Here is a 14,332-nt window from a genome sequence, read left to right on the forward strand (position 1 = left end):
ATCTTCAAGGTTTGGTAAAGATAAGAATTCCCCCAACCTACTGAGTGATTTTACTGGTTTAATATTCTATAGTAAACACTGCCTTGGCTATGGTTTCAATATGGCATGAAACACTTTTCTTTTTCTTTATGCCAGACACATATTTGAAATACCAAATATATCTCTATAAATGGGTTTATTTCCATGTATTATTAATGCTACATTTAAAATTCCCAAAAAAATGTAGTTTAGAAAAGTTCATTCCCACAATAAACAAAGCAGAATAAAGGCTTATAAATTAATGTTTTAAATAAATGCTATAAAGATTTAAAAGTGAAGATTAAAACATTTTAGCAATAAATGGAATTTAGGTGTAAATTATTTAAAATTTAATTTCTTGATAAACATTTTGTGCACATTTGAAAAAAATGTATATTCTGTTGTTATTGGGTGGAATATTTTATAAATATTAATTAGGTTGAGTGGAGTGATAGTGTTCAAAATTACCATATACTTGACTTCCTGTCTATTTGGTCTATCAATTATTAGGAAAGGGGCATTGAAATCTGTTCCTATAATTGTAGCTTTATCTATTTCTTTGTGCAGTTGTATCAGTTTTTGCGACATGTACTAGGTGCATAATTGTTTAGGATTGCAGTGAATTGATCCCCTTTGTATTATGAAATGATCGTGTTAATCCCACTAATGTTCTTTGGTCTAAAATCTACTTTGTCCTATATTAATATAGCCACACTTTCTTTTTATTAGTGTAGGCATGGGTGTATTTTTTCCATTCTTCACTATTAATTTATTTGTGTCTTTATAGTTAAAATGCATTTCTTATACACATCAAGCATATGGTTGGGTCTTGCTTTTTTATTCAATCTGACAATATCTGCCTTTTAATTATTTAGACTATAATTTATGTGATTATTAGTACAATTAGTTTTATTTATTTATTTATTTTTAATTTTTTTATTTCAGCATATTATGGGGGTACAAAGGTGTAGGTTACATATATTGCCTTTTCCCTACCCGAGTCAGAGCTTCAAGCATGACCATTCCCCAGACGGTGTGCACTGCACCCGCTGGGTGTATGTATACCCATCCCCTCCTCCCCGCCCCCATCTGCTCAACACCCGATAATGTTATTACTATATATGGACTTAAGTGTTGAACAGTTAATACCAATTTGATGATGAGTACATGTGGTGCTTGTTTTTCCATTCTTGTGATACTTCACTTACCAGAATGGGCTCCAGCTCCATCCAGGATAATACAACAGATGCTAGATCACCATTGATTTTTGTGGCTGAGTAGTACTCCATGGTATACATATACCACATTTTATACTACATGTACCACTCATGTATCTGTAGATCACTTTGGGTAGTATAGACATTTTAACAATGTTGATTCTGTCGACCCATGAGCATGGTATGGTTTTCCACCTGTTTATGTCCTCTGCTATTTCCTTCCTCAGTGTTTCATAGTTCTCCATGTGGAGATCTTTTACCTCCTTAGTTAAATATATTCCTAGGTAGTTTATTTTCTTTGTTACTGTTGTAAAGGGTATTGAGTCTTTGATTTGGTTCTGAGTTTGACTGTTGTTGGCATATAGGAATGCTACTGATTTCTGTACATTGATTTTGTAACCTGAGAGTTTGCGGAATTTGTTTATTAATTCTAGTACTCTCATGGCAGAGTCTTTAGGGTTTTCTAGATATAAGATCATATTGTCATCAAAGAGCAATAGTTTGACCTCTTCTGCCCCCATTTGGATTCCCTTGCTTTCCTTCTCTTGTCTGATTGCTCTGGCTAGGACTTCCAGCACTATGTTGAATAGAAGTGGTGAGAGAAGGCAACCTTGTCTGGACAATGCTCGTGCTCTGAAACTACTCATTGTATGATCTTGCCATTTCTATAGCTCTTTCTTCTAGAAAATTACCTATTAAAAACCCAAAGATACTGGTACATAGGACAGGTTAAATCTCTAGTAGACGAACACTAGTATTACCCCACCCAAGGTATTTATTTAAAGGAAAAAGGTTGATAATTCTAAGGTAGCACTTCTGGAAGTATATTTAATGATCATGGTCATGAAATAAACAACTTTCTAAGCCAAATATTTGGCTTCTCAAATTTAAGCAACTTTAATTACTGTGAGTTGTTCAGTCTTTAAATCATTGGTGGACACTGTGCATCTCTAAGAGAAGGAATAAAATATACATTTTTTCCAAATTTGTGGAACCATTATCTCAAGACTAGCTTTCTATGAAAAATAAGCTGAGAAAAATTAACCTGTGGAATAAATTCTGTAGTTGAATTATCAAGTGCCACGGGAGTTTGATGGAAAAGTATTTTTGATGCTAAGCACTATTTTTGAGACCCTAAGAGAGCAGACAACTTCAGTCCTTGTAAAGATGGCCTTATGGATCCGTCAAATTAATAGTTTGAACACGATCTTTTGAAAAGAACTTCATAAGCACTATATTTGAATAGGAGAAATTAACAGAAAATTTTACCCATGATACTTTCTAAGCAGAAATTATTACCTATAAGTTATAGAACACTGAAGTTGTATTTTGGGGGACAAAGAGGAAAAGCCTGAGATGGGTGGCATAAAAAGGAGGAATTAGGGGTTCATTTTCATTTCCTTCCAAACTAATTGCCTAAGGAGATTTTTATTCCATCAGGAAGTACACTAACAAATGGCCTTCTTGACTTTTGCTAATCACTTTATTAATGCTTTAGCCAGATTTTAAAATATGCAGTAGTATTAATATCTGAGGAGAAAAACCTTTATTGTGCATAAATTACAAATTTACTATCTCAGTTGCTGTTGAGTTTTAATGTTTCCTTTCCAGAAAATCTCTAGTGCATATTCTTTAGGGAGCAATTCTGCACTCTTAAGGGAATGAACTGAATGACCTAATGGGGTCCTTCCATCTTTAATTTCTGTAATTCAGGAAAGCCTCATAAAACACAAGCTTCCTTTGTGAATTAACTTTTCTCTGAAAGTATTGAAACCACTTTCTTCCTCTCTTTGGAAGTACTTAAAAATGTTTAACAATATTAGAAATATTTACTGGACCCACATTGAAAAATATAAGCTAAATTATACTTAATGATTCAAGTATAATTCTTTCAAAAGATATGACTGCTTCACTCTCTTTCCAATTATAGGAAGCCAACCATTCACAACACTAAGAAATATAATTGTAGGCAGAAAGAATCTAAAACAAAAATCAAATCAAGCTAACAACCAATTATGAAATGTCTTTTCTGTATAGAGTATTGTGCTAAATTATCATTGTTAAAAGAGCAAAAGTATTTACTGAAAACTCAAAAAGTATTATATCCCTGTTTTGAACATGCTAGTAAATGTAATGAAATATACGTAAGAATTTTCATTAAAAATTAATATCTTCTAGAAACCATGAAAAATTTAGCATAAATATGTGCCATGGTTATTTACCATAAAAGTTTTCTATTTAAGAGGGAACACATAGGATAATTAGTCAGAACATAATGGATCATGAATTTAAGCATACAGGAGTTCAGTTAGAGCTCTAAGGGTGAGAGTATGCATAAAGAAGAAGTTGAGGAATCATTTTTGCAGCTCCTAGCTCTACTTCTCTGAACTGTTGGTTAAATATCAATTAAGATTAGAATTCTTTACCCATGCCCTTGTAAGAGCTTGGGAGTTCCATAAACCACAATATCATCTGAAAATTGTGTGTGTGCCTTCTTGTTTTTTCTAGGGATTAGTAAAGTTAGTGGCATATTGGTATTTGTGATACTAACAGGTTTATGGAGATTAAGCCTCTTGTTATCATTATAATTCTAAACCATCATGAAAATTCATTTAAATCACTGAAATTATAACTTTTAAAATAAAAACTATTTAGACATTTTTATTTTTTAGAGATGGAGTCTCACTGTGTTCCCCAGCCTGCTTTACAGTGGCTATTCACAGGTGTTATCATAATAAACTACAGCCTTGACTCCTGGGCTCAAGCGAACCTTCTCCCTCAGCCTCCCAAGTAGCTGGGAACCTTCTAAGTAGCATAGAAAAACTTAATGAATTAATAGTAGCTCTGTTTTGTGACTTAATAGACAATGTGAAGTGATTTACAATTGCATGTTACTGAATAATTCTTAATATCATTTGATAATGGTAGAAGATACAATAGCTTAATTTTTAGCACATATTTTCCCAAAGCTCAGATATAAAGCTACACCAAATAGACAATACCTTTCATATGAGCTTTTGAAGTACGTAATCAGAAAATGAAATTTCCAGATTAAAGAAAAAATCAAGTCCACTAACAGATAACTAGATAAACAAATGTAGTATGTAGATAAAATGGAATATTATTTAGCAATAAAAAGGAATGAAGTTTTGACACCTGCTACAACATTGCTGAACCTCGAAAAAATCATGCTAAGTGAAATAAGCCAGAAACAAAAGGACACATATGGTATGATTCCACTTTTATGAAATATATAGAGAATAGGCAAATTCATAGAGACAGCAAATAGATTCCAGGTAAGGGCTGAAGACAGTGAGAATGTGGAGTTATTGTTTAATGGGTACTGAGTTTCTGTTTGAAATGATTAAAGTGTTCTGGAAATAGATAGTGGTGTTGGTGGTACAACATTGTACAACCACCAAAGATCACCAAATTGTACCTTTAAAAATGGTGAAAATGACACATTTTATGTTATATACATTTTACCACAATAAAAATATTTTAAAAAGTAAAGAACCTTCTCTTGCTTTGTCTTTTGTATAAAAATGGTTATAACTTGTTTTGTCCTAATAATCTAGGTGTTTATAAAACATTTATAAAGTCCACCTACTCTGTAGACAGTGGCCTTGAGGGCAACTTGCTTTGATTAATAGCCTATGTCTGAGAAAGATACGAAGAAATAATGAACAAAGTATGAGTATTGATGGGAAATGAGAGAGAAGACAAGCATGCATAAGACAGTGCTATGTCAACAGTGAATTAAAGCACTATGGCTATAGCATTTTCTGAGGCATTGAGCCCTCTAGTAGAAAGGAGAGAAATGATGTGGTTGAGGGAGAAGAAAGAGCTAAGAATGAAATCTACATTCTAGCATTGAATCTGTTGCTTTCTACCTCTAGTAATTCCAGAAACTCACTTATCAGGGTCTTCTCTTTCTCACTTGTAAAATAAATGGGCTGGATGCATAGTTTTAGGTTTTATCCCAGTTGTAAAATTATATAGACAGTCAATTCAAGGCATTGTGATTCAATTATAGATTACTTGTTGAAGATAAATACCTTATTTAAATCAAATTTTGATAAAATTCTAGTATCTTATTAATTATTGTCAGCTAATAAGTTTACAGTCTAAAAATTTGACATAGTCATTTGACCATAACAAGTTATTAATAATTTTTTCATGTAGATTCATTTCAGAATTTAAAACTGCATGAATTGGTAATTCTATTATGATGCTACTTTATCAACATAGTCTTCTAAGAACAGGGTATGGTATTGCAGCTTGGACACTACAGATTATAACCACGCTATATGTCGTATGTTCAATTTGTATTTTTTACCATATTATTAATCAATTTGGAAAATAATAATTGATTTCTAAACTCATTGACAATTACTATGATCTGATAAGGTTAAAGATTCCCCTCATGCAATATTTCCGATATTATTTTATTCTTTCTCACAAAAGGGTCACAAAAATATCTTGGATTTTAAAAATATTTCCTTTGACAAGATCGTCTATCCTGCATAGCTACTATTCCTGATATTCTACCAGATCCACCTCACAATCTTTCCTCAAAATGTTCTCACCAGATCAGACACTTGTAGGGTGCGTTCTCAGGTCCACCTCTTTATTTTACAGTGAGAGTCCATGAGCCATGTGGCTTTGAGGCTGAAAGGGGCAATGGCAAGAACAATAATCCCATACCATTCTAAACACAATTGTTAAAATTTGTCCTACAAATATATATCTTTACTGAATAAAATTTGTTATTACCATTTTAAATGTTTCATTTTTTTTTAGACAGTTGACTTGTTTAGGTATAGGATCCCCAAACAATATTTCTAAGAGAAGGAAATTAGGTCTTCTAATTATTATTTTGATGCCACCCTAATACAATAGCCATGACATCATCACACAGTATGTATTAATTTTGTTGATCCCTCTAATTTTTCTACTACTTTTATTTTCACTAAGAAACAACAGTGGCAAATCTGGGTCTGATGTATACAAGGTATATCAGTAAACTCAGAAACTATGAGTTATGGCTTGAATTTTTGTCCTATTACCTAAAGCCCAGGATCCAGGTTCTTAAACTTCCATAAATCTATACTGCCCACTGGAACTAAGATTGAGCATGTCCAAATGGCCTTTCAGTCATGGCATAGGGTAGTATTTGGGCTTAGATTACCCAGTCCATAATATGCATTAATTTACTACCTATTATTCTGGAATTCCTCAGTACTCTTCAGGACCAGAACCTTCCTATTTACTGTCCCTTAGGGTCTTAGAAGCTTACTAGATCCTATAATATCCTCTCATGATGGATTCCATTAGCTATCTTTTGCCAGGGGGACCTTACAGTAATATGGGCAGATCTTCTAGTGAGCAAACCCTGATTTATTTTTTCCAAATTAGAGTACTCAATTATGTCTCTCACTACCATGCCTCATCCACCAAGTTAGCCCTCCTAGAATATAAATGTAATTGATGCAGATGTAGTTGCTCCACATACCTCTATATCATGACAATAAGTGGATTATGTCTTAGATTACCATTCCCTATGAGCACTAGGCCTCAGAACTTGGCTTAGTTCTCTCCAAGTTCTGTTTCCACCCTTCTGTCTTACTCAGAATAGCCAGGAGTGAATAAGAGCAATGGTTTCTTCTCACAGAATTTCCCCAACCTAATTTGTAGAGTCTAGTGAAGAAGCAATGAGCCAATCATGTAACCATTATTGTAGTTATTGCCACCATCATAATGGCCATTATTATTATTGTCTTGAAGTCCATGCCAGGAGCCTGCAGAAACCAAATTAATATTTATTTTGCACCAAAAAAATATTAAATATTTTGCCTGGTGCTTAACATATTTTATCTTCCTTAATATCTTCATAAAACCCTGCCATAGAAGGGGCAGTATATTTTAAAAAATCAGTAATATGTTATTAGAAAAATGTCTCAGTCATTTAGACACATGGTGCCATTAGAGGGCCTTTCCATTTAATAGATAAATTATCATAAAGAAACCAAATTTCTAGGGATGTTATTTGCAAATGTTTCTCAGAAAGGGATGAAGAAAGCTATTTATTTTTAAAATAAATATGGTTTCTCACTGGTCCTCTGTAGAACCTTAAATTAGAGAGTCAACAACTATGCAAAATTCCAGATTTATCTTAAAAATGAAATGCTCAACAGTATTCAGCTTACAAAATGATTTATAAACCTCAAGAGGAGAGAAGGGAAAGGCAGAGAGAAGAATACATATTCAGCTTGCTATGAGTAGCCTATGTCCTCTCATCCAGCTCTCTCAAATAGCCTTCATCCTTAAAAGTGCAAAAGCACAATCTGGGAAGTCTTCCAAATCCATCTTTATAAGGAGGAAGCACTTGCCAAGACACAGGAAGCACTAAATACAGTTCTTGTAGTTTGTCTGTGTTGATTCAGCATAAACTGCCAGAACTATCCAGGAAGGTTTGAGTAATGGCAGATGATGGAAAATTTCTAAATTTTAAATTTGAGATATGACCTTAGGCCAATGCCAATGAACTGATTTTCTTTGCAGGATAATACTATTATAATAATTCTTCTGACAAATGTAAAATGAAGGGTTCTTAAGAAAACAAGGGCATTCATGGGTATAAGATCTGACCCTGTGAGGTCTAATATATTTATTGATTTGTTTGAAATTTCCTATTTAGTTTTAACAGTGTAGCTGAAATATTAGGTATTATGAAAGTTAGAAATTAGGGCTTTGTGTTTTAGTCTAGATTTAACCAACTGTTAGATCTGAAATGTTAAACAGTTCACCCTCTCTGAACCTCAAATCTTTTTCTGCTGTTGAGCGTTGCACTAAACCATTTGTAAAGTTATATCATATTCAATATTCCAAGATTTTAGATATACTTAATCCATCATCTTGAACTGGAAATATGATCCAATTAATTTTGAGAAATTAAAGGGATTATTTGTTACAAAATATTTTTGGGTATAGTACATCATTGATCCTCCCAATAATTCTATGAACTATGTGTTTTAGTTTCATTTTATACATAGGTTATCTGAGGCTCCAAGATTAAGAAAAAATAATTTTTCTATGGCCACAGATCAATTCCCCTAGACTTTGTATATTATTAATGACCATTACAATGTTTTCCATATTATATAAATACTTTTTATTTTCACTGTTATGCTACGCTATCAGGAAAGATTATTTGTTTTTGTATCCATACTGCACTTGTACAAATTTCTTACACATTTTAAATGTTGAATCAAGAAGAGGCAGAGCCACGACCAGAACTCATGGCAGTTTATCAAGGGGTAGTAATGATGTCCAGCATTGTGCACTCCACATTTGCCTGCAATTGGATTGCATTTGCCTTCACCATCATACACTTTGTTTTCTAAAATCTTGCAATTCTTAGTTTATGTGTCTTTTGTTACTAATTAATGATACATTTCTAAATTAATGGAGACTCAGGTCAATGAGTGCACTCTGGTCAGTATCTAGCCATCATATTACTTCCCCCTGAATTTTTAGATTCAAAAGGACTATCACATTTTTAAGGTTATAATTAAGGTAATTATCATTTAGCTTTATTCTAGTGTTTAATGTGTGTTATTTTTTAATGGGGAAATTGTCCTTCATATGGATCTGGAAGTAATTTAATAAAGCCTTGGCTATATCTTTTCAAATATTTTATTCATTTTTAATTCATCCATTATTTTTTTTAGTTGGCTCTACTTGGTGTATATATATGTGTGTGTGTATATATATATGTACATATATACACACATATATATATTTCTGTATGTGTGTATACATATACACACATAATGTACATACATATATTATACTTCTATTGTCTAATATGAAATAATTTTGTAGATTTCCTAAAATGTAATAAAAATTATATTTATTAAAGATTCGGAATTCTCTGAATTCCTCTTAAACTCTCTGTCACTCTCTTGAGTAACTTGTAACATTTTATTTTGTATTATTAGGGTATGATTTGCACTTACTGGGGCCATTGAATTTCTGTGGATGAAAATGAATGAGTTAATGTATGAATGAATGTTGCAATTCATGCTGGATGGTATAGTGGTTTATTTGTTACTCGATTATGCTAAGCAATAGTAAATACTAATGTATAACTAACAATCAATATTTACTAAATAAATTTATGATTGCAAGAATGAAAAATCAGTTTAAATTCATTTATTTTGCTGATGACCAAACCAAAATGCAACTTAAGGCACTTGATTTTTCCAATCATATGTATATGAAGGCAAAATTTTAACTCCTAGGATGATATTTTATAAACTACATCAGAGATTATCATTTTATTTTGCCAAAATGCAGAGATTTTCTATTACTTTAAAATATACGTTGTTGGAAGTTTCTAGAATAACAACCACAACTACCAATAGTAAAAATATATGTTGAAGGTTAATCATTATTATAAGCTGGGTAAAATAGGCTGATGAGCTCTCATACCATGGGCCTAAGTTAAAGACGGTATTATTAATATTTTGGTCCTAAACTAAGAATTGATAATCTATGCTGCAAAAGCTCACTCAGCTTTTCACTGTCTTTGGAGAAGTATCTTTGATTAAAGCCAAAATATGTGAATCCACTGTGGTTTTAGTAGGTGTTAGTTGATTGAGTTCATGATTCAATTTTTTGTTATTTTACAAAAATTTATAAATATCATATGTATCATGTTCAGTGTAATTGGGGAACCAAAAAAATAAATACTCTAAGTTTCTTATTCTCAAAATAGTTATATCCCCTCTATTTTTCTTTGAGAAAAAAATGTTTGATTCATCTAAATAAAATCCTAATATACTTTTATTTCCGCTATGTCCTTTAACAACAAAGCCTAATGAAGTAAGTATATGTAGGTCAGAAGGTTAAAAGGGAGGTAAGGTCATATCACTCCATTGGGTCTGGTAATCTAATTTTTGTCTCTTTGTAAGCCCTATAGTAACTGTAGCTTTTATCCACACAATTAAACAATCAATATTTGTATAATCAATGTGATTAGCTTATACCCTTCCTGAAAGAAGCCAAAGATTGCAAGCAAAACAAATTATGTAATGATTTTTGTTACATTTTTCTGATATTATGGAATTTGGAAATGATTCCAGAATATTACGTTCACAAAATATAGTTTAGAAAAGAGTAAAATCATATATACTGAAAATAAATTAACATAGTAATGAAAAGTCTACATGGCTTAACTAGAGTATTAAAAGGATTAAAATTAAAACCATCTGCATCTGCTTAGATTTTATTAATTCTTTTATAACTTTTTTCTTATTTGCTGCTTTCTTCTCATTCGATCCCCCTGTGCAACTAGACCAATTCGGACCCACGTTATAGCATATGAAGACCATCACAACAGTCGAGTCTTTGCCACCTCAGTCCATCTGGCACAGTCCTTTTAGAGTAAATTCCCACATTGCCAATAATCTCGTCATACTCTGACTCAATATTCAATTACTTACCTATTAATTTGATTCCAGTTTATCATATTAAATAATTTTTACTAATCTTTCAAAATAGATATCCATTTCAAACTGATCTACTCTATTTCTATACCCTGAACACTTTTCTTATATGTATATTTACTCATTCTGATGCCCTTGTTTATAGTTCTCCCTTTAATATGCCTTTTACTCTCCAAATAACCAATAAAATAGTAATTAAATTAATACTAATACTACTAATAATAAAATACAAGGAGACTTCAAAACATTTATGAAAAATGCATATTATGAAAAAATTAAGCATGAATTTCAAAAGTTTTTTGCACCAAAACAAACTTGTATTCACTTGTTATAACATGTCTGAACAGGATCTAGTTTGAGGCACTAAGAAGGATAAGACATCAATTTGAAAAGAACCCCTGTCAGAGTAAGCTGAATTCTGCTAAAACTGAAGCAAAAACAAACATAAAATTTATGATGAAGCATGGGTGGAAGAATACTGAACTCATTGATGCTTTATGAAAAGTTTATGGGGCCAGTGCCTCCAAAGAAATCAGCAGTTTACAAATGGATAACTCATTTTAAGAAAGGAGGAGATGATGTTTGAAGATGACGCTCACGGTGGCAGACCATTCACATCAATTTCAAGGAAAAAAATTCATCTTACTTGTGCCCTAATTAAAGAAGACTGACAATTAACAGTAGAAACAATACCATAGACATCTCAATTGGTTTAGCTTACACAATTCTGACTGAAAAATTAAACTTTTCACTTGAGTGCCACAACTGTTGTTACCCACATCAGCTGCAAACAAAAGCAGAGCTTTCAGTGAAAATTTTAAACAAGAGAGATCAAGATCCTGAAGCACTTCAAAGAATTGTAACAGGGAATGAAACATGCCTCTATCAGTATGATACTGAAGACAAGTGCATCAAAGCAATGGCTACCAGGAGGTAGAAGTGGTCCAGTCAAAGCAAAAGTAGACCCATCAAGAGCAAAGTTCATGGCAACAGTTTTTGGGGATCCTTAAGGCATTTTGCTTGTTGACTTTCTGGAAGGCCAAGGAACAATAGCTTTTATTATGAGAGTGTTTTGAGAAAGTTATCCAAAGCATTATCAGGAAATATCCAGGAAAGCTTTACTAGAGAGTCCTTTTCCACCATGACAATGTTTCTGCTCATTCCCCTCATCAAACAAGGGCAATTTTGTGAGAGTTTTGGTGGGAAATAATTAGACTTCCATCTCTCAGTCCTGATTTCATTCCTTCTGACTTCTTTTTGTTTCCTAATTGAAAAAAAAAATCTATAAAGGGCACCCACTTTTCTTCAGTTAATAATGTAAAAAAAGACTGTATTTACATGTTTAAACTCCCAGGACCCTCAGTTCTTTAAGAATGGGCTAAATGGCTGATATCATTGCTTACAAAAGTGTCTTGAACTTGATGGAACTTATGTTAAGAAATAAAGTTTTTATTTTTAATTTTTATCTTTGAATTCCATTTTTTCCACAAAATTTTTGAAGTCCCCTCATAGACATCTTTGAGGCTTTAACTCAAATGTTACCTATTATATAGAGTTCTGTGACCTACTCAACTAGTGGTAGTCTTTTCTTACTCTAACCCCATGTAAGCAACTAATGCTTGTAACGATCCTATGCGCTAACGATAATCTGAATCTTCATCTGTCCTAGAAAAAGTTAATGATTTTAACTCTCTCTTGGCATTGCAGCCTCTGAGTCAGGTGAAACAGAATGGCAAAAACAAATTTTAAGGCAGTTGAAGCAGAGAGGGCATGTCAGAGACATTCTCCCTGATTCCACAGCTGATCACAGACATGTTGAAATGTGCCCCTACTCTCCACAGCTGAGCGATTAAGGGCTGCCTCCTTGATTCTTATTTGGATACAAACAAATAGAAATCCAAGAAAATCCTCCAAAGATCTTTTGTAGAACTCTAAGGAATCTATAAAGACATTCAAAAGGGCTTAAAGTTGAATCTTTTCGTAAGCAATTTACATGAGCAGCAAAATTTTACTCCAGCACATCTTAGTGAAAAATGTTATTTATTCCTTAGAACCAAAAATGGTTTTAGATTATGACTGCTCATAGTGTGGACTCACTGAGGCAAACTTGAGAGGTATCAATTACTTTATGATGGTTGGAGGTATTACTCTTAATTTAATAGCTCAATGTGTCAGTCAGCAAAGTCAAAGGCAATCACTGAGGAGATTTTAATAAATAGACTAGTTGCAAATATATGTGAAGATTTACAGAAAAACCAACAAAGAATAGTGAAGCACTCCAGAGGCAGCAATATTAGGAGGCCTTATCCATCTCTAGGCCTGAAGGGTCAAGTGGAGAGAGCCTGCCAGGAGAACAAGAGGGTAGAGAGAAATAGACTAATTTTAGAGGTATTTAGAAAGTAGAATTCTTGGGACTTACTGATTAATATTATGTGACAAGTAACGAAGAGGAATCAAGGATAATGCCAATTTCTGAGGCTTAGCCAATTGGATATAAGAGAATAAAGAATGATAAGTGGAACATATTTGGTATCAAACTTCAGCATTAAAGTTAAGGAAGTATCATAAAATGAATTAAAAAATGTCAAGTTACATTATAACCTTGAAAATAATTTAGTATCATGGAAATTAATTTTTTCTTCAAAAGATTTATAAAAACTTGCCTGTGAAACCATCTATATACAATAATTTATGGTGGTACCTAATTTTTCTTCAGATTCATCAATTTTTAATGTTTTTTTAACCTACTCAGATTATCCCTTTTTAAAACAACTTGGATAATTCAAATTTTTCTTGTCCAGAAATTTTTGAATTACTAAAATAATTTTGTTCATAATATGTGAGTGTAGTTATATCCCATTTCCTATATACAAGTGTGCTTTTTCCTTAAATTTGCCAGATGATATAAATTAGGGAGGATTTATTTATCAGTCAAATGTTAATTTTTTTTTTTAGACTCACCAAATTATGGTTTTATGCTTTAATTCCTTTTTGTTTTCCTACAGTTTAACAACTGTAAAACTTTTTAAGCTTATTTTATTCTTTCTCATTCTTCCACATTTAATAGTTAATGCATTTAAAAAAATTGGGGCAAAGATCTCAGAAGGTAAAACTCCCATAATTTACTAATATTACTGTTACTAGCATATTGTTTGACACATCACAAATATCCAAGAAATATCTTTAATTGAAAGAGTACTATTCATAGACAGGCATACTTATTAAACTTGTTATTTTGATAAAAAATTTCTGGGGATTTTGGCATGTAAAATTTTATAATTCTTATGTTCATTTTGTAAATTGTATAAAGATTTGTCTCATTGATTTTTTGGCTTTGAATTCTATTTCTCTTATTCCATTTTTAATAGACATGAATGATTTTGTGAAAGAAATTTTATTTGCCTTTTATTTTATTTTATTTTTCTTTAATTTTTTTTTTTTTTTTTTTTAGAAAGTCTACTCCACAGAGTAGAGGCAAGTTCTCCCTGTAGAAGAGAACTGGCCTTATTTGCCTTTTATATCTTCTTGCCCACCTCTGTATTTTTAACTTTTTGTGCCATTTAATTTTAGGTGTGTCTCTTCTAA

The sequence above is a fragment of the Eulemur rufifrons genome, chromosome 17, assembly GCF_041146395.1.
Source record: "Eulemur rufifrons isolate Redbay chromosome 17, OSU_ERuf_1, whole genome shotgun sequence".
NCBI lineage: Eukaryota > Metazoa > Chordata > Mammalia > Primates > Lemuridae > Eulemur > Eulemur rufifrons.